The 26,839-nt window shown below is 45.1% G+C and overlaps 1 protein-coding gene across 4 annotated transcripts in view; it reads left to right on the top strand.

Annotated features, from left to right (window-relative positions):
• The first annotated feature begins 5,953 nt into the window (after positions 1–5,953).
• Positions 5,954–26,839, top strand: part of ZNF148 (zinc finger protein 148) — a 52,596-nt gene continuing 31,710 nt past the window's right edge. For all 4 annotated transcript variants that reach the window (XM_066611838.1, XM_066611836.1, XM_066611837.1 and 1 more), the window contains exon 1: positions 5,954–6,143. The gene's annotated coding sequence lies outside the window, so the exon portion shown is untranslated. The remainder of the gene's footprint in view (positions 6,144–26,839) is intronic.

The following is a 26,839-nucleotide window of genomic DNA, read 5'->3' as shown; positions in this document are numbered from 1 at the left end:
ATAGTGTTTCCAAACTTTGGAGCACAGGAACCCACTTTTTAAAATGACACTCTTATCAGGACCACCTAGGTTTACCAGACTTTTAAAAAAGAAGATCTAGAAAGAAACAACATTTTATTTATTCATAAGTAAAAATAATAACCAGCAAAAAGACCCTGAAACATTTATCTCCCTATATTTACCTAGGCTTGCAAGTTGCAGGAGCTGAGCTCTGTGCAGGGTAATTAGCAGCTACAGTATCTGATTTTTGAATAGCTTCTGGGCTTGAGGCAATTAGTTATCTGATCTTTTCATCATCCTTTGGCGATGCACCAAAAATCAGGTTGCAGCCCACCAGTGGGTCCTGACCCACAGTTGGGAACCACTGAGCTAATCATTTCTATTGAGTTAACCCATTTTTGCCTGGCCCACAGGTGTATACATTTGGTCCCTATTGAGTACAGGTTGAGTCTTATTATTTGCGAGGGTTCCAAGAACTCATGTGGATGGCAAAAAACGCACTATAGCAAATCAATTTAAGAACAGTTTCTTTGCTCTGGTGATTTAAAAACAGCCTTGATGACCTTTGTAATGCACACAGAGGCCATCACTCTCTCTCCAGGAGCTTAGGCTTCACTAGGAGGCAGTAATCCCTCCCTTCACCAGGAGCCCCAGCAAGGGGGAAAGAATGGAGAAGGTGATAATTGCTGCCATTTAGCCTTCTTTCACATGCTCAGGGGGAAGGGAGGAGTGAAACCTGCAGAGAGAATGATTGATGGATTGTCAGCTGGCTGCTCTCTCTGGCATTATTAAATGACCGTTTTCCTTTAATTTCAAGGACCCTTCTCATCAACTTTGAGATAGAAAAATCTGTGGATACTTAGGCTATATCTGTAATCACTTGTGTGACTGTCTCTCTGCAATAGTAAAGAGCAGTTTTTTAACTGTGATGCAGGGGGAGGGGCACGAGAGGGGTTTGTGGGTATCAGGAAGTTGAATAGGGAGACGTCTAAGAGAAGGAAAACTCTGATTCCAAACCTCCACTGCCTTGTGGCTACATCCAGTTGTGGAAAATACTTCAGGAATCAACCTCAAGGCAAAATCAGGAGCCGGAGTCCCTGAGGCAGTTCATGGCTGCACACAGTCATGCTCTGGCAACTCCTGCGACGCCGTTGGAACTAACCGTATTGGCTTCTGCCTTTCCATTGGACCATTCTAGCGACGTGGAGAGGGGGGATTTGCTGCATGGGTAACAGCCTATCCTCCATACCTTCTTTACCCAGGCTTCGCGCACTGGAGAGGACACTCCAACTTCGCCATACGGCGTCGGCACAACACGGGAAGCAGCAGTTACCAGTTATAAGTCTTCGCTCGATTGGCGTAGGACATGACGCCAGGGGCTGCTTCCGACGGTGGGAAAGATCATTGCATCTCATTGGGCAGCTACCGCCCGCCTTAAGCTGGGCAGTCCCCAGCCAGTAAGGTGTTGCCTCGCCACGGTCCGTTAACCTCACAGGGTGCGTGGGGTTTAGGGTGAAAACCGACAAGCGGATCGACAACTCTGCACCATGCAATAGAAAACAGAAAACTCCTGCCCTAAAGCTGGGCACCTGGAACGTAAGAACAATGACACCTGGTTTCTCTGATGACCTGCAAGCAATAGACAGTGTGCTCATAAGAACGTAAGAACAGCCCCACTGGATCAGGCCATAGGCCCATCTAGTCCAGCTTCCTGTATCTCACAGCGGCCCACCAAATGCCCCAGGGAGCACACCAGATAACAAGAGACCTCATCCTGGTGCCCTCCCTTGCATCTGGCATTCTGACATAACCCATTTCTAAAATCAGGAGGTTGCGCGTACACATCATGGCTTGTACCCCATAATGGATTTTTCCTCCAGAAACTTGTCCAATCCCCTTTTAAAGGCATCTAGGCCAGATGCCAGCACCACATCCTGTGGCAAGGAGTTCCACAGACTGACCACACGCTGAGTAAAGAAATATTTTCTTTTGTCTGTCCTAACCCGCCCAACACCCAATTTTAGTGGACGTCCCCTGGTTCTGGTATTATGTGAGAGTGTAAAGAGCATCTCCCTATCCACTCTGTCCATCCCCTGCATAATTTTGTATGTCTCAATCATGTCCCCCCTCAGGCGTCTCTTTTCTAGGCTGAAGAGGCCCAAACGCCGTAGCCTTTCCTCATAAGGAAGATGCCCCAGCCCCGTAATCATCTTAGTCGCTCTCTTTTGCACCTTTTCCATTTCCACTATGTCTTTTTTGAGATGCGGCGACCAGAACTGGACACAATACTCCAGGTGTGGCCTTACCATAGATTTATACAACGGCATTATAATACTAGCCGTTTTGTTCTCAATACCCTTCCTAATGATCCCAAGCATAGAATTGGCCTTCTTCACTGCCGCCGCACACTGGGTCAACACTTTCATCGACCTGTCCACCACCACCCCAAGATCTCTCTCCTGATCTGTCACAGACAGCTCAGAACCCATCAGCCTATATCTAAAGTTTTGATTTTTTGCCCCAAAGTGCATGACTTTACACTTACTGACATTGAAGCGCATCTGCCATTTTGCTGCCCATTCTGCCAGTCTGCAGAGATCCTTCTGGAGCTCCTCACAATCACTTCTGGTCTTCTGGTCTCCTCACAATCACCACTCAGAAAAGTTTGGTGTCATCTGCAAACTTAGCCACTTCACTGCTCAACCCTGTCTCCAGGTCATTTATGAAGAGGTTGAAAAGCACTGGTCCCAGAACAGATCCTTGGGGCACACCGCTTTTCACCTCTCTCCATTGTGAAAATTGCCCATTGACACCCACTCTCTGTTTCCTGGCCTCCAACCAGTTCTCAATCCATGAGAGGACCTGTCCTCTAATTCCCGGACTGTGAAGTTTTTTCAGTAGCCTTTGGTGAGGGACCATGTCGAACGCCTTCTGAAAGTCCAGATATATAATGTCCACGGGTTCTCCCACATCCACATGCCTGTTGACCTTTTCAAAGAATTCTATAAGGTTCGTGAGGCAAGATTTACCCTTACAGAAGCCATGCTGACTCTCCCTCAGCAAGGCCTGTTCGTCTATGTGTTTTGAGATCCTATCTTTGATGAGGCATTCCACCATCTTACCCGGTATGGATGTTAGGCTGACCGGCCTATAGTTTCCCGGGTCCCCCCTCTTTCCCTTTTTAAAAATAGGCATGACATTTGCTATCCTCTAATCTTCTGGCACTGTGGCCGTTTTGAGGGACAAGTTGCATACCTTAGTCAAGAGATCTGCAACTTCATTCTTCAATTCCTTAATAACTCTTGGGTGGATGCCATCAGTGCCCGGTGACTTATTGATCTTTAATTTATCAATGAGGTCTGAAACATCTTCTCTTTTAACCTCTATCTGACTTAACTCCTTGGTCAGGAGGGGCCGTTCGGGCAGTGGTATCTGCCCGAGGTCTTCTGCTGTGAAGACAGATGCAAAGAATTGATTTAATTTCTCTGCCATCTCTAAGTCTCCTTTTATTTCCCCTTTCCCTCCCTCACCATCCAGAGGGCCAACCACTTCTCTGGCGGGTTTCCTGCTTCTAACATATTTGAAGAAGCTTTTATTATTCCCCTTAATGTTGCTGGCCATGCGTTCCTCATAGTCTCGCTTGGCCTCCCGTATCACCTTCTTACATTTCTTTTGCCACAGTTTATGTTCCTTTTTATTCTCCTCATTAGGGCAAGACTTCCATTTACGGAAGGAAGCTTCCTTGCCCTTCACAGCCTCTCTAACTTGGGGCATTTGGTGGGCCCTGGGGCATTTGGTGGGCCGCTGTGAGATACAGGAAGCTGGACTAGATGGGCCTATGGCCTGATCCAGTGGGGCTGTTCTTAAATATAAACCAATTAACAAAGAAAGGTAACTCTGCTACTTTCTTGTACTTCTGGTGGGCTTTCAAAGCACTTTATTTCAGAGACACATTTAAACAGTTCTTTTGGTGTTTTAGGACTGTGGCCTGCTCTTTCCATTGGGGTTTGTGTTGTTCTTTAGACTAGTTAAATCCTTGCTCAAATTGAGTAAGGCTCTGCTCTTGTATTTGTGGTGCAAGAGTGGGGATCTGTGCTTCTGCTGGATGAGAATTTTTCTGGATAGCATTTTTCAACTCTGGATGGGTTCCTATGAAAATTACCTTCCATTTAACAGGTTACAATTCCAGAACTGTTAATACTGTGAAGAGTAAAAGTGAGGGTGGGGCAAGTGTTGAAAAGACCTTTGAGGTAGTTCCTATGATCATACTCACTGATCCTAGGCATGTCTACTAAGAAGTAAGTCCCATTGTATTCAGTAAGGCTTACTCCCAGGAAAGTGTGTTCAGAATTGCAGCCTGAGGGACAATTCCTATCCAACTTTCCAACCCTGGTGTAGCTTTGCCAATGGGGCATGTGCTGCATCCTGTGGTGGGAGGGTAATTAGGGAGGCCTCCACAAGATAAAGTAACATTTGTTCCCTTGCCTTGGGGCTGCATTGCAACTGCCCTGGTGGATAGGATGGGAACCTAAGACTCCTTGCCTGACAGTGAATCAGGGTCTGTGCTTCTATATATGAAAGTGTGAAATGGGAAGATGACACATCTTCTTGAAAAACCTAGTACAAGAATATTTAACATTGTTTATTTCTGTTTATATAAAAACAGACTTTAATTTTACACATACTATCCCCTGTGCACTCTTTAAGTCAGCCATTTTCAACCACTGTGCCATGGCACACTGGTGTGCCGTGAGTGGTCCACAGGTGTGCCACAGGAATTTGGTGGAAGGTCATTTATTAATAGGGCCAATGGGAGATGTGAGTCCCCGCTGGCAGCATGGTGTGTCTTTTCAATTGTCAAATACCTGGAGGTGTGCCTTGACCATTTTAGTGCCTTGTCAGTGTGCCGTGAGATGAAAAAGATTGAAAATCACTGCTTTAAGTAAATACCCTTGCCTTTCTTTCAGTGTGCCTTCTGGTATTCCATAATTTGCCTTCTAAGTCCAGTAAAGAATTTAGTCATAAAAACATTTTAAGAAGAGCACTGCTGGATCAAGCCCATGGCTCATGTAGTCCAGCTGCCTGTTTCTGAGGCCCAATCCTATTCAACTTTCCAGTTCAAATGAAGCCACAGTGCAGTCCTGAAATAAGGGAACAAATATTCCCTTCCCTTGAGGAGGCCACCATGACTGCCCCACAACAGCCTCAGTAGGACAGCTACATCAGTGCGGGAAAGTTGGGTAGAATTTGGCTCTCACAGTGGTCCATCAGATACCTCAGGGAGCAGCATTCAGGAGTTCAAGCCTGCTTAGAACCGAGGCAGGGCTTGAGGAACTCTGCTTGTGGTGAGTGATCAGTGAAACCCACTCTCTTTACATGCTCAGAAGCACCCCTGACATGATTTCAAAGTGCTCGCAAATAAGTTCCGGGGCGGACATATCCTGCAGCTCCAACACAGGACCCACTTCCAAGTGTGTGACCCTTCCTGCTTTTTGTTTTGTTTTATACCTCTTGTTTTGTGTCTCCTGCTTCTCTTCATCCCCATTTCCCTAAAGGGGGAGAAAAAAAGGCTGAGAGCCCAAACCTATGCCTGTCTACTCAGAAATAAGTCCCGCTGGAGTCAGTGGGGTTTACTCCCAGGTAAGTGTAGACAGGACTGCAGCCTATGCCTGTCTACTCAGAAGTAAGTCCCGTTAGAGTCAGTGGGGCTTACTCCCAGGGAAGCGTGGACAGGACTGCAGCCTTAGGGCACCGGCCTAGGCGTGTCTACTCAGAAGTAGGTCCCACTGCAGTCAACGGGGCTCGCTCCCAGCAAGCGCGGCCGGCACTGCAGCCTGATTCCGGTGGCGGGTTCGGGTCCTGCGGCGCGCTCCCAGGCTGCACCGCGGCACGGCGCTGGCTGGCTGGCGCTGTGTGGCTGGGCCGTCGCTGTCACCGCCAGGAGGAGGCTGAGGCGGCTCTGCTTCCCGACGACCGGCCTGCCCGCCGCCCGCCCGCAGGAAGGAGCCGAAGCTGCCGCCGCCGCCATCATGGTGCCCAGGGCAGGAGCCGGAGCCGCGGCGCGGGGGCTCTGAGCCCCCTCGCCCCCTCCCGCCGCCGCCCTCCCTCCGCCGCCGCCCTTCTCCCGCAGCTCTGGGCCGCCGGTAAGAGTCCAGCCGCGGAGGGCCTCGGCTCAGGCGCCCCCCGCAGCGTCCACCGGGCCTCTCGCCCGCGCCGTGGGCAGGGATGCGGACTGGGCCCGGGGGGGAGCGCGTGGGCCGCGGGGAGGCAGCCCGCCCGCCCGCGCGGGGCCTTCGCTGCTCCGGGGAGAGGGCCAGCCGCGTCCCCGGCTTTGGGCAGCAGCGCAGGCCGCGCTGGGGCTCCTCAGCCCTGCTCAGTGCCCAGCCCGTGCACGGCTACTCAGAAGTAAGGCCCATTACAGTCAATGGGGCTTACTCCCAGGTAAGTGTGGCTAGGACTGCAGCCTTGGGGCACAATCCTATACATGTCTACTCAGAAGTAAGTCCCATTATAACCAGTGGGGCTTACTTCCAGGTAAGTGTGGATAGAATTGCAGCCTAAAAGCTCTGCCCTATGCATGTCTACTCAGAAGTTAGTCCCATTATAGCCAGTGGGGCTTACTCCCATGTAAGAGTGCATAGGATTGCAGCCTAAGAGTTCAATCCTATGCATGTCTACTCAGAGGCAAGCCCCACTATAGTCAATGGAGCTTACTCCCAGGAAAGTGCGGGTAGGTTTGCAGCCTCAGCCCGACTCCTCCTGAGCCTTCGAAGGTCGGCAGAAGACCAGCCCGGCAAACAAAGGAAGAGGTTAGGGGCAGATCTCATCTTGGAGGCTTCTTCCAGCCCCACGTTTCTTCTTCTGCAAGGTGGAAAAGGCAGACAGACAAAGGGAGGTGTAGGGCTGACTAACCCGTGGAAATCCACATTCCAACCTCTCCCATCTCCCCCCCCCCCTTAGCCATTCTGCAAGCTTGGGGTAAAAGGAGGCACACAGTCCAACAGGACACCCATCAAATATTTGACACTGGGACAATCAGGACTACAAAGAGTGACCCCTACTTTAGGACCCTTGAACTGCCTTGACTGTACTGTAGTCTGATCCAGAAATCGACAACCACAACTCTTAATTGGATTATATGTAGCCAAAGGGTTTCCAGGATACCTAAAGACAGCTTGATGAATGTTAGAGACAAAGAGGTTTGGGGATTGACAGATCCATATAAACAGGCGTTTTGGGCCACCTGACAACCCACAGGCATTTCTATATTGTTGTGAACCTTGCATTTTAGTGCAGAAGGGTAGACAAGCCTCTTGCAGCACTTTCACCAACCGATCTCAAAATCGTTGCCTTAGAAATAAGTCATGGGGAGATCCAGAGGTCATGAATTTGCAGGCTCTGAAAATAGATATGCAGAACTAGAGCTATCTAGCTGCAGACGCCAGTCTCCTTAGAGACAGGTTGTCAGATAAAGGCAGCAATCTTGTGTACAGTACTTTTACATAGGAGTAAATTTCATTGTGTGTTTCTGGGGCATACTTCTGAGTAAATATGTATAGCTGTGTAATGTGCAAATGTGTACATCAGGCTAGATACAGGCCCATGTTCCTCTCTATACAGGCCTAAAGGCATTCTGTTCTGGAACTGAGAAGTGTAAAAACACATTCAGTCATTTACTTTCCACCTTTGCTTTTTGGATAGATTGTTTGGGGCTACCTGTCTTAGCTTATATTTCTGTACAGTAAGAATGTTGTGTTTATTTTTGGGGTTTAGTCATTTGTTTTCCCAGAGCATCATTTAGACTGCAATCCTATACACACTTACCTGGCAATAAGTTCCATTAAACTCAGTGAGGCTGTCATCTGAATGGACTTGCATAGAAATAGCACTGCCAATCTAAGGGCCCAATTTTATCTAACTTTCCAGCTCCTGTACAGTCCCGAGGTAAGGGAACATACATTCCATTACCTTGTGATGGCCCCCTCCACCTCAAAATGCAGTGCATGCCCCACTGGCATGGCTGCATCAGTGTTAGAACATTGGATAGGACTGGGCCCCTAGATAATCTGTTAAACATTTATGTCTTCAGGTGTCTTCTTTGCTACAAAGAGATATTACTTTGTTAATAAGGGCAACTGTTCCTCATAAATGGGAAGTGAAAGTACCATTGAAAGGTAACTTAGTAGATATCCCAGATAGATCTGTCTCTAGGCTGTGAACATGGTTGAATATGTTTTATTAAAATCATCAGACAATGGGGACCTCTTGTAATGTAGTGTTTTCTTCTGTTAGAGTGCACTTGAAATTATTTGAATTGAGTACAGTAAGTGGAAGCTGTTACACTAAAATTGGTAATCCATATGATTTTTTTGAGGAAATGTTTGTCAGCAGAAGCTTGAGACCATCTGTTCCTGCAAGGGTCTTGTCTAAAAATTCATGTGGTGATGAATTCCATCACTGGGTCATCCATGTGTGCATGTGTTCATGCACATGGAAATAATGTGAAAAGTGTTCCCATGAAGTTTTACACTGAAAATAGCTCTCCTAAACAGATATTAAATCTGTGTCTAAAGATTCTTCAGAAATGTTTTGTTGTGGAATGGTCATGAGCAAGATGGAAGTGCATTAATGTTAGGAATCTCTGAATGTGGAACATAGGGTACAAAGGAAACAGTCATATACTGAGCCAGACCATTGATCCATCTAGCTCAGCATTGTCTAAGCTGGCTGGCAGCTGTCCTCTGGGGTTTCAGACAGAAGTCTTTCCCAGGAATGCCTGGGACGTTCTGCATGCAAAATATGTATTCTTCAACTCCTTCCCCTGGTGTACTCAGATCTATGACAATGGACCATCTACCATAATGAAATCTCCTGTCTTTTCTTTAACCTAGTTACATCCCATGCATACAAGATACTGGATGGTGGGGCGTGAGAGATACAGAACTCCCAGTTTTGACTTACCCATAAATGTACTTTCAGTTTTAGATTTTCTAAAATGCAAAACCTATGTTTAGTTTAAAGGAATATTGGGGCTAAAATGAGTGAATGAAAAAGATGCTTCATGTTAAGATAATGTTTGAAAAGATTGATTATGCTATGATCTGTCTAAAGGACTGGGATCAACTTTTAGAGTGAAAGAAAAGTAGAGATTTGTGTTGGATAGCACTCAGCCATTTTTTCTTACAAATAATTAAAAAGGTAGTTTCTGAGTTCTTAGCATCTTTTGTTTTGATTATTCTTGTTGTGTAACCTATTGGTTTTTCCCTAAGGAAGCTGTCATTACTAGTTTTAAAAGTTTTACTCTTTAATACCAAATGATTTTGCAGGTTGGGGGTATGTTGAACTCCCAGCAATGCTTTGGTACCCTGAAATAGGTTCCTTGGGTTTCAGTGGGGCTGGCAGATGCACAAAATTGTGAACTGGATTGTAGTTTTGATATTTGCCCATTTGCAGAAGTCTTTGATTGAGATTGGCACTTTTATGAATATCTATAAAATCTGTATGCAAATCTGGCTTGACAATGTTGAACAAACCATGTGTGCCTGACTGTTATATCACATCCTGCGGTTTGCATGAAGTAGGGCTTTGACCTGTAACTCTACACTGTGACATATAGTACTTCTAAAAGATAACTTATTTCTTTGTTTATATTATTTTTGTTTAAAATGATACTTCTTCAAAGTACAGTATGTCAAAGTGATGAAAGAAAATATCAGTTTAATTATTCCTGTATTTCACAAGTTGAAGATATGCTGAGAATGCTTGTGTAAGTGCAGGTGTCCCCTGCTCATTTGACAGGTTAGGGACCCGAGCAGTAGTAAAAAGCAGAAAGTTCTTTTTTTTAGTTTACAAGTGTTGCTTCCATTGCATCTTTAGCTAGCAGATTGCCTTTTTTATCTTGCAAATTCCTGCTGTCACACAAAGACCAGACAAAGGTCACACAAAGACCTCCAGACCAGAAACTGGAAGGGGACCTTGAAATGAGGAAACAGATCAGGGTAATGTCAAGGAGGGACAGGGTTGTAATCATGAGGGATTTCAATTATCCTCACATCAACTGGGTCAATTCGTGTTCTGGTCACGAAAGAGAGACTGGATTCCTTGACATGCTAAATGACTGTGCCTTAGAGCAGCTAGTCATGGAGCCCACCGGAAGACAGGTGACTCTGGAGTTAATATTGTGCAGTAATCGGGACCTGGTTAGAGATGTAAATGTTACTGAGTCATTGGGGAACAGTGACCATGCTGCGATCTGGTTTGACATGCATGTCAGGGGAAGAGTACTAGGCAAATCTGTCACAAAAACCCTTGACTTCTGATGAGCAGACTTCCCTCAAATGAGGAGGCTGGTCATAAGGAGTTTGAAAGGGAAGGTAGGAAGAGTCCAATCTCTCCAGAGTGCATGGAAGCTGCTTAAAACAACAGTAATAGAGGCCCAGCAGAAGTGTATACCACAAAGGAAGAAGGGCTCGACTAAGTCCAGGAGGGTGCTCTCATGGCTAATAAGCCATGTTAGAGAAGCCATAAAAGGCAAGGAAGCTTCCTTCCATAAATGGAAATCTTGCCCTAATGAGGAGAATAAAAAGGAACATAAACTGTGGCAATAGAAATGTAAGAAGGTGATACGGGAGGCCAAAAGAGACTATGAGGAACACATGGCCAGCAATATTAAGGGGAATAATAAACGCTTCTTCAAATATGTTAGAAGCAGGAAACCCACCAGAGAAGCAGTTGGCCCTCTGGATGGTGAGGAAGGGAAAGGGGAGATAAAAGGAGACTTAGAGATGGCAGAAAAATTAAATGAGTTTTTTGCGTCTGTCTTCACAATAGAAGACCTGCCCGAACGGCCCTTCCTGACTAAGGAATTGTCAGATAGAGGTTAAAAGAGATGTTTCAAACCTAATTGACAAATTAAAGATCAATAAGCCACTGGGCCCTGATGGCATTCACCCAAGAGTTATTAAGGAATTGAAGAATGGAGTTGCTGATCTCTTGTCTAAAATATTTTATTTATTTATTTTTCACATTTTTTTACCGCCCTTCCTGCAAAGAGCTCAGGGCGGTGTACACAGCTGCTCCCCTCCTTTTTGTCCTCACAACAACTCTGTGAGGTAGGTGAGCCTGAAAGAAAGTGACTGTCCCAAGGTCACCCAGGAAGCTTCGAGGCTGAGGGGGAATTCGAACCGGGATCTTCCAGGTCTAAGTCCACCTCCCAAACCACTACGCCACCCTGCCTCTCTATGCAGACTATGCAATTTGTCCCTAAAAACGGCCATGGTGCCAGAGGATTGGAGGATAGCAAATGTCACACTGATCTTTAAAAAGGGAAGGAGAGGGGACCCGGGAAACTATAGACCGGTCAGCCTAACATCTATTCCAGGTAAGATGGTGGAATGCCTCATCAAAGATAGAATCTCAAAACACATAGATGAACAAGCCTTGCTGAGGGAGAATCAGCATGGCTTCTGTAAGGGTAAGTCTTGCCTCACAAACCTTTTAGAATTCTTTGAAAAGGTCAACAGGCATGTGGTTATGGGAGAACCCGTGACATTATATATCTGGACCTTCAGAAGGCCTTCGACACAGTCCCTCACTAAAGGCTGCTGAGAAAACTCCACAGTCAGGGAATTAGAGGGCAAGTCCTCTCAGAGTGGTGAAGACCAGAAGTGATTGTGAGAAGCTCCAGAAGGATCTCTCCAAACTGGAAGAATGGGCAGCAAAGTGGCAGATGTGTTTCAATGTAAATAAGTGTCAAGTCATGCACATTGGGGCAACAAAACAAAACTTCACATATAGGCTAATGGGTTCTGAGCTGTCTGCGACAGATCAGGACAGGGATCTTGGAGTGGAGGTGGACAGCTCGATGAAAGTGTCAACCCAATGTGCGGTGGCAGTAAAGTAGGCCAATTCTATGCTTGGGATCATTAGTAAAGGTATTGAGAACAAAACGGCTAATATTATAATGCCGTTGTACAAATCGATGGTTAGGCCACAGCTGAAGTATTGTGTCCAGTTCTGGTCGCCGCATCTCAAAAAAGACATAGTGGAAATGGAAAAGGTGCAAAAGAGAGCGAATACAATGATTACTGGGCTGGGTCACCTTCCTTATGAGGAAAGGCTGCGGCGTTTGGGCCTCTTCAGCCTAGAAAAGAGGCGCCTGAGGGGGGACATGATTGAGACATACAAAGTTATGCAGGGGTTGAACAGAGTGGATAGAGAAATGCTCTTTACCCTCTCATACAACACCAGAACCAGGGGACATCCACTAAAATTGAGTGTTGGAGTTAGGACAGACAAAAGAAAATTTTTCTTTACTCAGCATGTAGTTGGTCTGTGGAACTCCTTGCCACAGCATGTGGTGACAGCATCTGGCCTAGATGCCTTTAAAAGGGGATTGGGCAGGTTTCTGGAGGAAAAATCCATTACGGTTTACAAGCCATGATGTGTATGTGCAACCTCCTGATTTTAGAAATGGGCTATGTCAGAATGCCAAATGCGAGGGAGGGCACAAGGATACAGGTCACTTGTTGTCTTGTGTGCTCCCTGAGGCATTTGGTGGGCTGCTGTGAGATACAGGAAGCTGAACTAGATGGGCCTATGGCCTGATCCAGCAGGGCTGTTCTTATATTCTAAAGATTTTTTCAAATGGACTCTCGTTAATGCCTCTGGGAATGGGAATAGACCTGGGGCTAAAGTTGGTGCATGCACTCTCTCTCATACACACTTACCAAAACAGTTCGAATCACCATGTAATATGAAAATCAACATGGGGGAGGGCAATTTTATCCTTTAGAAGAGCAGAGAGAGATTGAAAGAGTGGAGCATGCGTTGAATGAATGACTTCCGGGTATAATTGAAATGTGTTGAAAGAGCGGATTGTCAAAAAACAAACCATCAGAAAGTGGGGGATACCTGTAGTCTCTTTATCATTTTAACTCCATTAGTTAGAATGGCAAAATATTGTGTGATGACATTCTTGCTTCAATAGAAGAGCTCCCATAATTTTACAGTGTGGATACAACTCAATAGAATGTTGCAAATGCTGAAATTCTTTATTTATCTGGTTTTGTATATTTTGCCAATTGAAATGATAGAGACAACTGTCATTGTTTAAGATCAGTAAAACACCTTTTGGAAGACAGATCAGTTTCATTTTATTTTTTCATGGGTATAGCAATACTGGATGTCATGTTTTTTCATGTTAATATGTAATCTTTTTTTAAGTTCAGCCCAAGGGTTGTATTTAAACCACAGGTTGCAGGAGCTGTAGTTCCCCAACTCTCAGGAGCAGATTTTCAGCAGGCCGAAGGAGCTGGAGGTGATGGGGGAATCATATCTTCCTTCCTCTTAAGCAAGTGCCAGATAGCACTAGACCAGGGGTGCCCAAGCCCCGACCCAGGGGCCACCTGCGGCCCTCAGGGACTACCAATCCGGCCCATGGGGAGCCCCCAGTCTCCAATGAGCCTCTGGCCCTCCAGAGATTTGCTGAGCTCTTGCTGGCCCAGCGCAACTGCTCTCAGCATGAGGGTGGCTGTTCGACCTCTCATGTGAGCTGTGCGACAAGGGCTGCTTGCTGTTTGACATCTGTGATGCAGTAGCAGCAGTGAAGGAAACACCTGCCTTGTTTTGTGCAAGGTCTTTTATAGGCCTTGAGCTGTTGCAAGACCTTCATTCATTCATATAAGTTCCATCTCTAATATATTCATTTATGTAAATGTATTCAAATTTTATTCCTAGCCCCCACTACAGTGTCAGAGAGATGATGTGGCCCTCCTGCCAAAAAGTTTGGAAAGCCCTGCACTAGACTAAAGGAAGATACCCACCATTCATGTTAGCTACAGTTTAGAAACAACCCAAACTCATTGGGGGTTAAAAGTTGAATGGCATTTGGCTGTTGTTTAAAGAACATGCCGTATGCTTCTGGATGGTGAAAAGGCATGATTCCTCTACTGAGGACTTGCATAAAATCATGAGTGTATGATAGGATGCAAGATCCTAGTATCTTAATAGAAGATACCTTCAACAGGTATCAGGAAAAAATGAATAGCTCACTGTAGAGTGATGAAACAGTTATTTTGCATGACAAGAGAAATGATATAGTAAAAGTGGCTTCTAGTATCTCTGGAACGAGAGGTTTGCCAGATAGTTTATAACTAACTTCATGGATAACTCCCCCCCTTTAAAAAAAGCTCCACTTAGTAATGCCAAAAAGTTACTTGTCAATACTTGATGCCACCACTTGCAGCTGCTTGGAAAGGCACATGAGCATTCTGAACTCTCACAGCCATTCAAAATAGCTGCTGGTTGCTGCAAGACTTTCAGCCAACTTCCGGTTAATAAAGCTTTCTGGATCATCATGCCAACTACTGAAACTTTCACTGTATATTTTATAGGAATGGTACCAGAAACTTTGAGGTGATTAAAATCTTGGCTTTCAGTGGGTCCTATAATATTTCAGGTAAAGGTGTGTGACCTGGAAGTGGCACAGTTAAGGGATGTCTATATTTAAATTAATTTTAGTAGAGAAAAATCTTACATAAGATTCTAACGGGTATATTTCCCCCCCCTTCTATAGTAATTACCATCCCAGGGGTGTCAAATTACCAAAGGCCAGCAGGCCAGACGTGGCTCCTGGAAGCTGTTTATCCAGGCTCTTTGATAATTAGACTCTCCCAGCACCATCATGAGCTGCTAAGCTGCAAAATGATGCCTTGGCAGAAGTGACCCTGCTGAAAGGGTGGCACTGGGAAAACCTAATTATACAGACCACCCTTTCAGCAACGCCACTTCTGCTGAGGGGCACTGCTGAAAGGGTGGATCACATAATAATTGGGCTCTTCTGTAACCACTCTTTCAGTAGCGCCACTTCTGCTGAGAATCTGAGAGGGAGAGGCAGAAAGAGGCCTTAGAAGGCAAGGAACAGTACTGGGGAAGGGGAAGACCAAGAGGGGTGAGAGGAAGAAGGGAGACACTTCCAAGGGGAGAGCCCAATAATGTGAGCCACCCCTTGCAGCACTGCCGCTTCATAGAGTACTTTTCAGCTCCTGAGCTGTGAAGTGACGCTCAGCAAAAACAGTGCTGCTGAAAGGGAAACCTGCATGATACTGTAATTGGGCTCTCCCCTATCTTGGAAATATGATCAAGACTTGCATAATTTCTCTTCTGTCGTTTGCAGCTAGTGACTTCCTAGACGAGAACAAAGTGCTTATTTCTGCTTAATGACCTTCCAGCCCCCAGCAGGCACCACATGAAAGCCGTTTGGCCTGCTATATGAAATGTGTTTGACACCCCTGTACTAGCCAATTGGAGATCGTTGTTTAGTCCGTTTCAATTCTTCCAAAGTTTTGTGAAATACTCAGTCTAAGTACTTGTATATAGCTGTATTTTTAACATTCTTATTCACAGAAGTAGTGCGGTGTAGCTTGGATAACTTCAACACACAACAGCAGATTAGAAGCGAAGCAAACAATCTCCAACTGTTCAACAAAATTAAATTATTACACAAAAGATCTCACTGGAGATGATAATCCATTGGTCATCAATATGTATATACTTTAACAAAGTTAAGTAAGATCTGTCATGGTTCTTCAAATAAGTTAATAACAAATGCCACACTCTCCAAAAGTTCATATTAGGCTGTCTAGCTGATTTAATGTGAAATGTCAATTTTTGTGTAACAAGAACCTCCCACACTTTTGGGAGGCATTGTTTTCTTATAAATTGCTTGGTATCCTGCCATAATCTAGCTGTGAAGATTTTGGCTGCAAAGATGAAGAAGCTAAAAGCTTTCTTTGTTTATAAACTCAAGTTTGATTATCACAATAATTTAACAACAAGACTGAATGGAGATCAATGTGACAGTTACCCAGTTACAGCTTATTATTAAATGAACCCTTTGATACCATGCAAGTGGTTGTTTTAAAAACATGATAGCATTTAGAGCAGCTTGTCAAACTGGTAGAAAAGTTAAGATAGCAGTGACTTTTGAATTATTTAAAAAAAAGCACCAAGAAGTGTGCATCTAGATGAATTGCATAAAAATTAAGATGACCCAAATGCTGCAGAAAATTAGGTTGCAATCTTATATAGTAGCCCTTGGTATCTGTGTGTGTGTGGGAATCAGTTATATTGCCTCCTGTGGATACTAAAGTTCATGGATAATTAAATCCATGGGGGGGGGGGCAGCTGTGGCGTCGCTAGGAGGGTGCGGGGGGTGTGGGCCGCACCGGGTGACGCGCACTGGGGGGTGACAAGCTAAAATAATGGTGATTAGGAGTAATACTGTCATGTTATATACCGTTGGATGCAAAATTTTGAGCAGAATGCAATGCAAAAAACCAGAGTGAAATATCTCCTTTCTATAAAAAGGTATGGCCAAAAAACCAGAGACAAAAAATGCATGAAGCATTTATAGTGAAAGTGAAACTGAGCCATATCGCGCGTTTACTTGCAAGTAGGCAAACGTGCCTTAGTCCTTCGGAAAGGGCAGGCTGAGAGGAATCCAACAACACCAGAATGGTCCTGATCCAATGAATGCAGCCCCGAAAAAACACCTGAGAAGGAAGTCCCTCCAAGCAGACAAATGTATTATTATTAATTATTAACAGTATTTATATACCGGTTTTCAACTAAAAGTTCACAAAGCGGTTTACAGAGAAAAATCAAATAACTAAATGGCTCCCTGTCCCAAAAGGGCTCACAATCTAAAAAGATGCAAATGAATACCAGCAGACAGCCACTAGAACAGACAGTGCTGGGGTGAGGTGGGCTAGTTACTCTCCCCCTGCTAAAAAAGGAGCACCCACTTTAAAAAGTGCCTCTTACCCAATTAGCAGGGGTATTAGTATTGAGCCCTATGGATAGCTAAACTAAGCCTCACAGTTGTGTTTATTTGCGAGTAAGCAAACGTGCCTTGGCTGGTGGTCAGTCCAGGCAAAGAGAATGTGAAGCCACCAGAATGGTCCTTTTCTGATGGAACTGGAGGTCATCAAATGCTCCAGAAGGCAGCCTCCCCCCCCCCCCCACTAAAAAGGATCCAAACAGGCTTCAGCTGATAAGGTGAACCTTTTTGAGACTTGCAAAGCCAGGTGGATCTTGACAGTGATCTGGTTTAAACAGAAGTTCTTAAATTGAACTGGGCACTGGGTAGGGCTGAAAACCTAACTGGTTTTGGAGGGGGGGTGTTATTGCAGGCAGGCTACAGAGGAAATTCTGGGCTGGCTTCTGCTTATTCAATTATTTGTTTTACTTTAATTATTTATACTTATTTAGTTTAATTTGCCTGATGATGTCACTTGCACCATGACATCACTTCTGGTGGGTCTTGGACAGATTGTCATTCTAAAAAGTGGGTCCCAGTGCTAAACACTTGAGAACTGCTGCAATAAGGTGTTAGTAAGTTGTCACCCTGGGAGAGTGTGTGACACCACTAGTGACCAAAATCATTAAAATCACAGTTTGGAGGAATAATACCATCATGTTATAAATCAATCAATGCATAATTTCATGCAGAATGTGTTCTATCTTTGTTCTATCAAAAGGTGCAGACAAAAAACCTGTGGGGGTGAAGCGATGGTACATCACCATGCCCACCACCTGAGGTGTTGCCCCGCCCACTGCATGGGGGGTGACGTGCTGGCATCCCGCACTGGGTGACACAAACCCTAGTGATGCCACTGGGGGGCAGTGTGGTGCCGCAATAATTTACCTGGAGGCTGTGCCTGGCCCTTTGGGGATTGTAGGCGGCCACCTGGATGTGACAGCAAGTTTCTTCTGGTTCTTCTGGTTGGTGACTTCTGGTCATGTCCAGGAGGTGTTCTGAAAGGCAGGAGGCCACTTCTGCTTGTGTCCGGAGGTCCTCTGAGGCCCTCCAGATGCCTAACTTGCAGATAAGTTAGACCCACTGTACATGTGTTCCTGGGAGTATGCCCCATTGAACACAGCTTTTAAAGGCATTATGCTCACATTCTAAAGTTATTAACTTATAGAAGTGGGGAATTGGGGAGTCAAACAAATATACGGCTGTACAATGCTTGGATTTTTGTACTGTTTCATTTCCTAAAGAGTCTAACAACTCTTAAGAAACGAATGAAACGTCGCTCCCAAAATCTTCACACCCTATGGTTTGAATTTTCCCCAAACACAATGAAATAGGTTGCTTTCGCTTGTCATTCACCCATTTTCGCTGCTTCCTGGAAATTAAAGTGTCCATCTCCAGTACTTCGAATCTGGCAGTGGCTCTGTAGACCAATCTGTTGTAGCAACCGGTAGAGTCTCTATTGTTTTCTGAGATGGTTTCACTCCTCCCTCCTCCTCCTCGAGCTCTTACAAGTACCTGGGAAATTTTCCCAACAGAGGAGTGGGCTAGCCCCTCCCTCAGGGAACTGCTGGGGCTGAGAGCAGTCTGTTCAAGGCTGATCTTCTCTTGTTCATTTTTGGGCTCCCACTCTTCATGAGATTTGCTTGGGCCCTCCCCTGGGGCATATCTTGCAACAAGTTTTACCTGGGGCCCCAATGGTTTACTTACAGTCTTAAGGGTTGGAGTTTGCACAGCATTTCCATTGCTATTTTGCCCACAGAATTTTCTTACATGGCCTGCCTGACCGCATTCGTAGCAATGGAGATTATTGGTAGTTGGGGCTGCAGCATTTCCTGGGAATTTGCGGAAGTCAGCTGGCTTTGGTTGCCTGGCAATGGCTGTTTCTCTGTTGTCTGACCAGGATCTCTGCTGCTCCCCTCCTCCTCCTTTCTTTGTTGGCTGTTGCTGAAAGCTTTTAGGCTGCCCATTTGGCTGGCTTCTGTTGCTGGCTCGTTGATGCTGCCTTTGGGATACAATTTCATCTGCTATCCTTGCAGCTTGCAGAGTGGTTGCAGGCTGTCTTTCCGCTACCCAGTCTGACAATGCTGGCGGTAAATAGGAAAAAAAGTGTTCTTTCGCCATCAACTCTCTCCACTGTTGCGCAGTTTCTGTTCCTGCGGTCTCGGCCCAGGTGGTCAAAGCTCTCACTAAACGCAACTGGAAATTAGTATACGTTTCATCCGGCTTCATTTCTGCATGGCGGAACTTCTGCCTTGCCATTTGCTCATTTATGGCCAGATTCTCCTTGACTAATGACTCAAACAGTTTGTAATTGTGCCTTTGTTCTTTAGGTAGTCCTGCAAATATGTGCGCCAGTTCTGTACCCACACATTGTGAACGGAGTACACGCAGCCATAACTTCTTAGGAACTTGCTCATCTTCACATGCTTGTTCAAACATAGCAAGATAGGACATCGCATCCCCATCACGGACATACCTTGGAAACATGTGTCGGTCCCGTTGCTCTGTGAGACGCTTCCTTTGTCCTATCCAATCCTCCATCTGCATTTCTATAAGGCGCTGTTGCATGGCAAAGATCACAGCCCAGTCTCCTGCTGAGGGCATTGCAGCTCCTGGGGAAGCTCCGGCAGCATTCCCATCCCATGCTACTTGTGTTGACGGTGGGGCTGTTGGTGCAGGAGTGGGTGGAGGAGGTGTGGAAACCGGCAACACAGGGTTCACAACAGCAGGCTCAGATGATGGTTGTAAAGGAGGCTGTGCTCTTACCGTGGAACGCGATGTTGGCTTTTGCACGACTGGCCACTCATCCTTTTGTCCTTTTACAACAGTTCCTTGCCATAAGCCTCCGCTTGGCAACATCCAAGGGTCCTCATCACTTTCTGCATCACTTTCATCCGTCCACTCCAACTCTTGTTGAAATTTGAGAGCAGACCTGCTGGCAGCCGCACTTGGCATGTTGAGCCTCTGCGGATTGCTCTGGTTCTCTGCACTCCATGACGTACGTGCTTTGAACCTCTGTCTCTCTTCCTCCATGAGTTGAGTTCGGTGCACCCCTGACTGTGCTCTCGGGGGCCTCTCATCCTCCATGGTCATAGGTGGTACAAACTCAGATCTGTAAGCCTCTTCCACTAGGCTTGGGGTTTGGGAATCCAGTATGTTGACTGGCATCGGTCCCACAGCCCCCTCCACCTCTTCAAAATCAAGCAGCTGATCTCTGAACATCATGTTGTTGTCTTCTACCCTATGCTAGTTCTGCTTAATGTTGCTGAGGCAGAACAGCCCGTACTGCCAAAATAACAAACCACTGAAATCTTTGTAGAGGTTTGCCTCTGCCTTAAGTGTAACCACTGTTGGGAACAAAGTTCAGTCAAAATCCCAGCACTAGGCCACCATGTCGCAAACTTAGGGGGGTTTGGGGTGCTCAGAGTTCTTGGTTCTCGAACCCTAAAGCCCTCAAGGCCCCCCCCCGTCCAGTAGTACTGCCACCACCCTGTATGTGCCAGTGCCTCAGTCCAGGGACACTGAGACCCTCTAGGCTTAACTCTATCCCTTGCAGGCACTGAGCTCCTTCTCCAGTTAAAGCTTCAGTCCTCAAGTTACTAGACCTCAATGAGCACTTGGTAGCTTGCTGAACGGCTAGGCAGGATTCTGAACCTTTGTCCCCAAAAGACAATGAAACAACTTAGTAAAAGAGATTTTAGTTTATTAAGTACATAAGGTTACGTAAGGCTGCAAATGCTAGAGGTATAAACATCTAGGAAACATATCAGCAATAAAATAATAAAGCTAGCTGGCTATCTCTATTAATACCTGCCTCTCACCTGGGTCAGCTTCTCTTGTAGATCTTTTAACTCCAGGCTACCTGTGAGGTCAGATGCCCATGGTAGACAATGGAGCTCCAGTGTGCAGGATGTTGCACCCCAAAAAACTCTGCCCAAGAAGGAGCACACACTCCCCTTGGGGCACTCATTATTATACTTCTTATGCTAATAGTGCTGAGATGACTTCATACTTATTTAGACTGTCCAATCAGAAACTTTTGAGGACAGAACCTTCTCGGAGTGGGTCTGGTTGCTAGCCCTCCTAGTTGTTACCCCTCCCAACTGGAGATCCATGGCTGCATTCTTTTCCATCGCCCCTCAGTCTACTGAGGTGTTAAACATTCCAATGGGTTGTAATACTTGTTGCTGTCCTTTCTGGCCAGCAAAGGAGAGACAACAATCTTTTTGTTTGTTTACTCACATTCTTGCAGCTGGGAACTGCTAGCCACTTCTCCGTTGCTGACTTAGTTTGGTTCAGGCTCCACATGCTAACCAAGGCCTAACATGTACATATCCATGACATGCATGCAGAGCATGCATTCTACTAAGCTTAAGTCCCTTCCTCTTTCTTTCCCTACCTTATAGCAACTCCATGCTGTCAGTCTAAGAAAATTAAGGAGACAAGTGCATTGATAAAAATTTCTCCTAACATTTTTCACCATTATTCTTTTTCAAGAATAACAAAATACAAAGTTTTGTAATAGAATAGATCAAGGTATGTGGAATCTGTGTCTACCCCAACTCAAAACATTTCTCTGTTATCAAAAGCTTGTTTTTGTACCATGTTGTGTTAATGCATTTAAAGAGAAGGCTGTTTTCATCATCTTCATGTTGTGTGATCTAGAATCATAGAGCTGGATGAGATTTAAGATCACATAACCGAGTCATCTGGTCAAAGGCAGGATCATTCACTCAGCAGCATCCTGTAGAGATCAACTAGTACATAAGAACAGCCCCACTGGATCAGGCCATAGGCCTATCTGGTCCAGCTTCCTGTATCTCACAGCGGCCCACCAAATGCCCCCGGGAGCGCACCAGAGACCTGCATCCTGGTGCCCTCCCTTGCATCTGGCATTCTGACATAGCCCGTTTCTAAAATCAGGAGGCTTGTAACTAGTATGGCTCACAGTATGCTGCAGAGAGTTTGTAGAACAACTAGTTCCTGATGACTCAATCATGAAAGCCAAGCCAACTTGATGAGATTCTCCAGATTTGAAATAATGTCCTGACCATCTTTTTTGTTCACTGCCCAGTGCAACTAGGGTTCCTAATAACTGCCTACCTGTTTTAAAGGTATTGTACAGAATTATATAAGACCAAATATACAAATAGTATCTGTGTGGGAGAAACCCAGTTATCCTTAAAATAGCAAATAAGTCCACAGAAAAAATGATTATAATGTAACTCTAGAACAGCCATAGATAAACACTGTTCTCAAGCATCAACTCCATCTGTAGCTTTTTGGCTTTTATCCAATAGAGACAATCCTAATAAAATGTGTAACTGTATTGAGAGTTTTTCTTTCTTTCAGCATCATTAGAACTAACAGTGTTGTTTGTCCTAGGTTCTGCCTCAGATAGAGCGAGATGCCATTTTTCTAACAGCTCCATCCTCTAAGCCAGTGGTTCTCACACTTTTTAGCACCAGGACCCACTTTTTAGAATGAGAATCTGTCAGGACCCACCGGAAGTGATGTCATGACCAGAAGTGACATTATTAAGCAGGAAGATGTTTAACAATCCTAGGCTGCAATTCTACCCACACTTTCTCAGGAGTAAGTCCCATTTACTATCTTTGTTTAAAACATATCCATAGTAGCCTGTTAAAAATACAAATCTGTCACATTTGCCCAAATGCAGTCACTTGCCATGGTAGCATCAAGTCTAATATATTAAAAATAAAAAATTGAAATGAATGGGGACCTACCTGAAATTGGTTCGTGGCCCACCTAGAGGGGTCTCGACCCACAGTTTGAGAAACACTGCTCCAAGCTCTGCACATTAAATCTGACAAAATTTATAAAAATTTGTGAAAACTCTGGTGAGTTTTCAAGAGTAAAACTCAAGTACAAGCTGGAGGATTTGGTAGGTCTTTTTACTTGATATGGTGAGTTGTCATGTGAACAAAGGGCCCAGTCCTTTTTCCAACTTTCCAGTGCTGATGCATCCATGCCAACTGGGGGCCCAATCCTATCCAGTTTTACAATGCCAGTGCTGCTGTGCCAACGGGGTATGCACTGGTTCCTATGTTGGGGAGATAGTCTCAGAGGCCTCCTCAAGGTATGGGAACATTTTATCTCTTACCTCGGGGCTGCATTGCGGCTGCACCGGTGCTGGAAAGTTGGATAGGATTGGGCCCTGGGTGTGCACTGCATCCAGCGGTAGTGGGGTGGTTGTCACGGTGGCCTCCTCAACATAAAGGAACATTTAATCCCTTACCTTCGGCTGCATTGGCTCTGGAGAGTTGGATAGGATTGGACCCTTAGTAACATAACAGGTTGGTTTCTGTGCAACTACCCAATAGATTCCCTGGTTCCATTACTGTTTGCGCTAGAGCTTCACACATCCTTCTCCACTAACATTTTATTGTGATTCTGGTGTGGATAAAAATGTGTATTGTCTCCTTGATTAGTATTCTGAGCACTGTCAGATGACCCCTGTACACCCTGCTTTGTGGATGAAATTGTGGTCATTTAACCAGCTGTTTGATCTTGGTCTAGGTCAGTGATTTTCAACCACTGTACTGCAGCACCTTGGTGTGCTGCAACGATCTGACAGTGTGCCACAGGAGTTTGGGGAGAGTCATTTATTAGTAGGGCCATTGGGAGATGTGAGCCCCCCACCAGCCATGTGGTGTGCCTTGTCAATTGTTAAAAAACTGATGGTGTGCCTTGAGAATTATGGTACCTTGTCAGTGTGCCATAATAACTAATAATAACAACTAGGTATTTATATACCGCCTTTCTGGTCATCGGATTACTCCTCTGACTTTATTCAAGGCATTTTACATAGGCAGGCATTTCTAAATCCCTCAAGGGGATTTTTACATAAAGGTTCTCTCTTTCTAGAACCAACAACATTTCAGAATGGATCTTTCTGGTTTGGTCTCACTTCTGGCCTCCAGTTCTCCCACGCAGGCTGGCAAGCAGCTCCATCTCTCACATGCAGGGCAGCCAAGACGCTTCTTGCTCACATCAAGAGCAGGTGGAATCATTCAACTTGGCTTGTCAGCTGCTTCAAGGTCTCGCCATTTTCAGCCATTCAGGGAGCTGCCGGTGTCCTTGAACTGACGACCTTCTGATGTTATCTTCGGGCTAATGGAGGCTCTACCCTCTAGACCAGACCTCCTGCCCATGAGATGAAAAAGGTTGAAAATGGCTGGTCTAGTTATTGACAGAAAGGGGACAACAGAGGGAGGGAAAGTGAATAGATACAGGGTTAACAGAGTTTTATTTAGATGTAGCTTAGTTACAGTAGGGAATGTGAGCTACTAAGGGATAGTGCTTTCCCCTGGGGGCTGGGGATAAGAATAGGCCCTCAGTTTGGCTGTACTTGTCGTAAGAGGCGACTAAACAGCCACCGGGTCGATGGGACTCGTCAGCCTGGGAAGGCAGCTTATCTGAGAGAAGGAAAACTCTGACCCCAAACCTCCACTGCCTTGTGGCTACATCCAGTTATGGAAAAGGCTTCAGGAGTCAACCTCGAGGCTAAATCAGGAGCCGGAGTCCCTGAGGCAGTTCATGGCTGAACAATGTCACGTTCTGGCAACTCCTGCGACATCGCTGGAACCAACCGTATTGGCCTCTGCCTTTCCATTGGACCATTTCAGCGACGTGGAGAGGGGGGATTTGCTGCATGGGTAACAGCCTATCCTCCATACGTACTTTACCCAGGTTTCGCGCACTGGAGAGGACACTCTGTTCCAGAACCACCATTCAGAGCGTGATACCATAGTCTTCCGAGACTGAAGGATGCCAACAACAAGGGATAGTGCTAAAGGCATAGCAGAAAAGGTGGATTTTAAGAAGAGATTTGTGTGGAAGCACACTGCAGGTCATCCAGGAGACAGTATCAAGCATAAGGGGCACGTGAGAGGTAGGGACAGTGGGTCTGTGGCTCATTTTTGTATGGCTGTACCCAAACTTATAAAAGAATTTTAGCGTGTTGAACTTTCTGAACAGTTACTGTTACTGTGGCGTGAACAGAAATTGGTTCAGATGTGCTTGTGCTACAGGAGACACTTTTAAAATTGGCAGCTTCTGTAGCTCCTGTCTCTTGAAGCTATTATAGTGAAATCAAAGTCTTGTACCACAAATACTACCCTGGCATTCAGTTGATAGCAAGTAGAGCTGAGCTAGACAGTTTTATCCCACTTGTCTCCAGATATAAGGGGACAGCCTTTTGTTATAGCTCCTTGCTTAGTACAAGTCTGTATTGATGTTAGAAGCTCTATGGGTGCTTGTAGTGAACCTTCCTGTTTTGCTGCCTTCTGTCATCAAAATCCCATTGCTCTGTGCTTCTGTGATGTGAAGGATATTTTCTCTGGTGTTTCAGTGGTAATGCTAATGGCTGTTCCTTCTTTAATACTGGGTTTGAAACCAACTTCCAGTACCAGATCAAGAGTTAAGTGTGGCATATTCTCTTGTGCTGGCACTGAAATACTGCAGAACAGAGGTTTAAACTCTTGAATGTAAAAAAGTGTTCTTTGTCTGGCTGTTTCACTTTTAAGGTTTTCTTTTGTTTGAATTGAACATAGCATTACTATGAAACAGCAATTGGTTTGCTCTCTGAACCTGTAACTTTCACTTTCTTATTTGTCACCTCTTTGAGAGCACCCTGTTGACTTCTCTGTCCATCTGCCAAACTGAAACAGAATGGGCATACAGGTAGGTTACTTTAGCAGCTGACCCCAAACTTAGTATTTCCCTGGGGGCTTGCAGAATACCAAGTCAGAGTATTTTCTTGAAGCACCATCAGATCTTGTTTGAGTTGACGCACAAAACGTCTATCTAAAAATAAAAATAGTAGGGTGATATTTTACATGGCAGGTTATGTCAGTTTCATGGAGATTTTATTTTACCAGTTTTATGGTACAATCTTATGCGTGTATTCTCAGAAGTAACCCCCTTTGAGTTCACTTCCAGGTAAGCATTTGTAGCATTTCAGTGTTACTGTTTTTTAAGTTGTTTGCTTCACTCCAGGCTTTTGAAATGGAATACAGGCATGCATTGCTTAATAACCTTCCTCTTAACAACCGATCACATATATGGCAGTGGTCAAAGCACAACAAAGGGCGCGGTCCTAACCAACTTTCCAGCACTGACCTAGCCACAGTGCAACCCCGAAGTAAGGTAACAAACATGCCCTTACCTTGAGGAGGCCCCCTTGACTGCCTCCCCACTGCAGGATGCAGTGCACATCACATTGGCGCAGCTATGTCAGTGCTGAAAAGTTGGTTAGGATTGCACCCAAAGAGGCTTTTAATGAGACAGTCAGGTCTCCCATAGCTTGCAGCAGAGTGTCTGTTTATGCAATAAAGAGGCTCTTACTGCAAAGAAGAGACAATCTATCTCCACTAGCCTGTGCAGCCAGCTAGTGTCTGGCAGGGAGTGTCTGTTTACACAGCAAAGGTGCTAGATTGAGTTGAATGTTCACTTAATGATCTAATTGCATAACTACAGGATTGGAGAACATATCCCCATCGTTAAGTGTTGCACACCTGTACTTAGAAGTGGAAATTTATCAATAAAACTTACTATATGTGCATACTAAAACAATGTCTTTTTTAACTCACTAACAACCAATTCCACAATTCATTTGATCTGAAATTGCAGTTCACTGTTAACTTTGTTTATTTTTAAACTCTGCCTTTCCTTCACAAAGGCAATTACCCAGGGTGGTTAATATATCGATTAACAGTTATCTCTTATCATTGATGGACTTAATTCACAAAATAAGCTGTGCTGCTTATGCATTTCATGCGTGGAAATCAGTGTCCACATCATTTCAAACTTGGTGCTATAATTTAACCAGACCCTATATTGACTTACAATTACATATAAGTCCTGTATTTTCCATACTGTTTTTTCCATTCGTTAAGCAGTACATATCAGAATTTAGTCTTTAAAGCAGTGTTTCTCAAACTGTGAGTTGGGACCCAATAGGTGGGTTGCAAGCCAATTTCAGGTGGGTCCACTTTC

Source organism: Tiliqua scincoides, chromosome 1 (assembly GCF_035046505.1).
Source record: "Tiliqua scincoides isolate rTilSci1 chromosome 1, rTilSci1.hap2, whole genome shotgun sequence".
Lineage (NCBI taxonomy): Eukaryota > Metazoa > Chordata > Lepidosauria > Squamata > Scincidae > Tiliqua > Tiliqua scincoides.
This window is presented reverse-complemented; position numbering and strand designations above follow the sequence as displayed.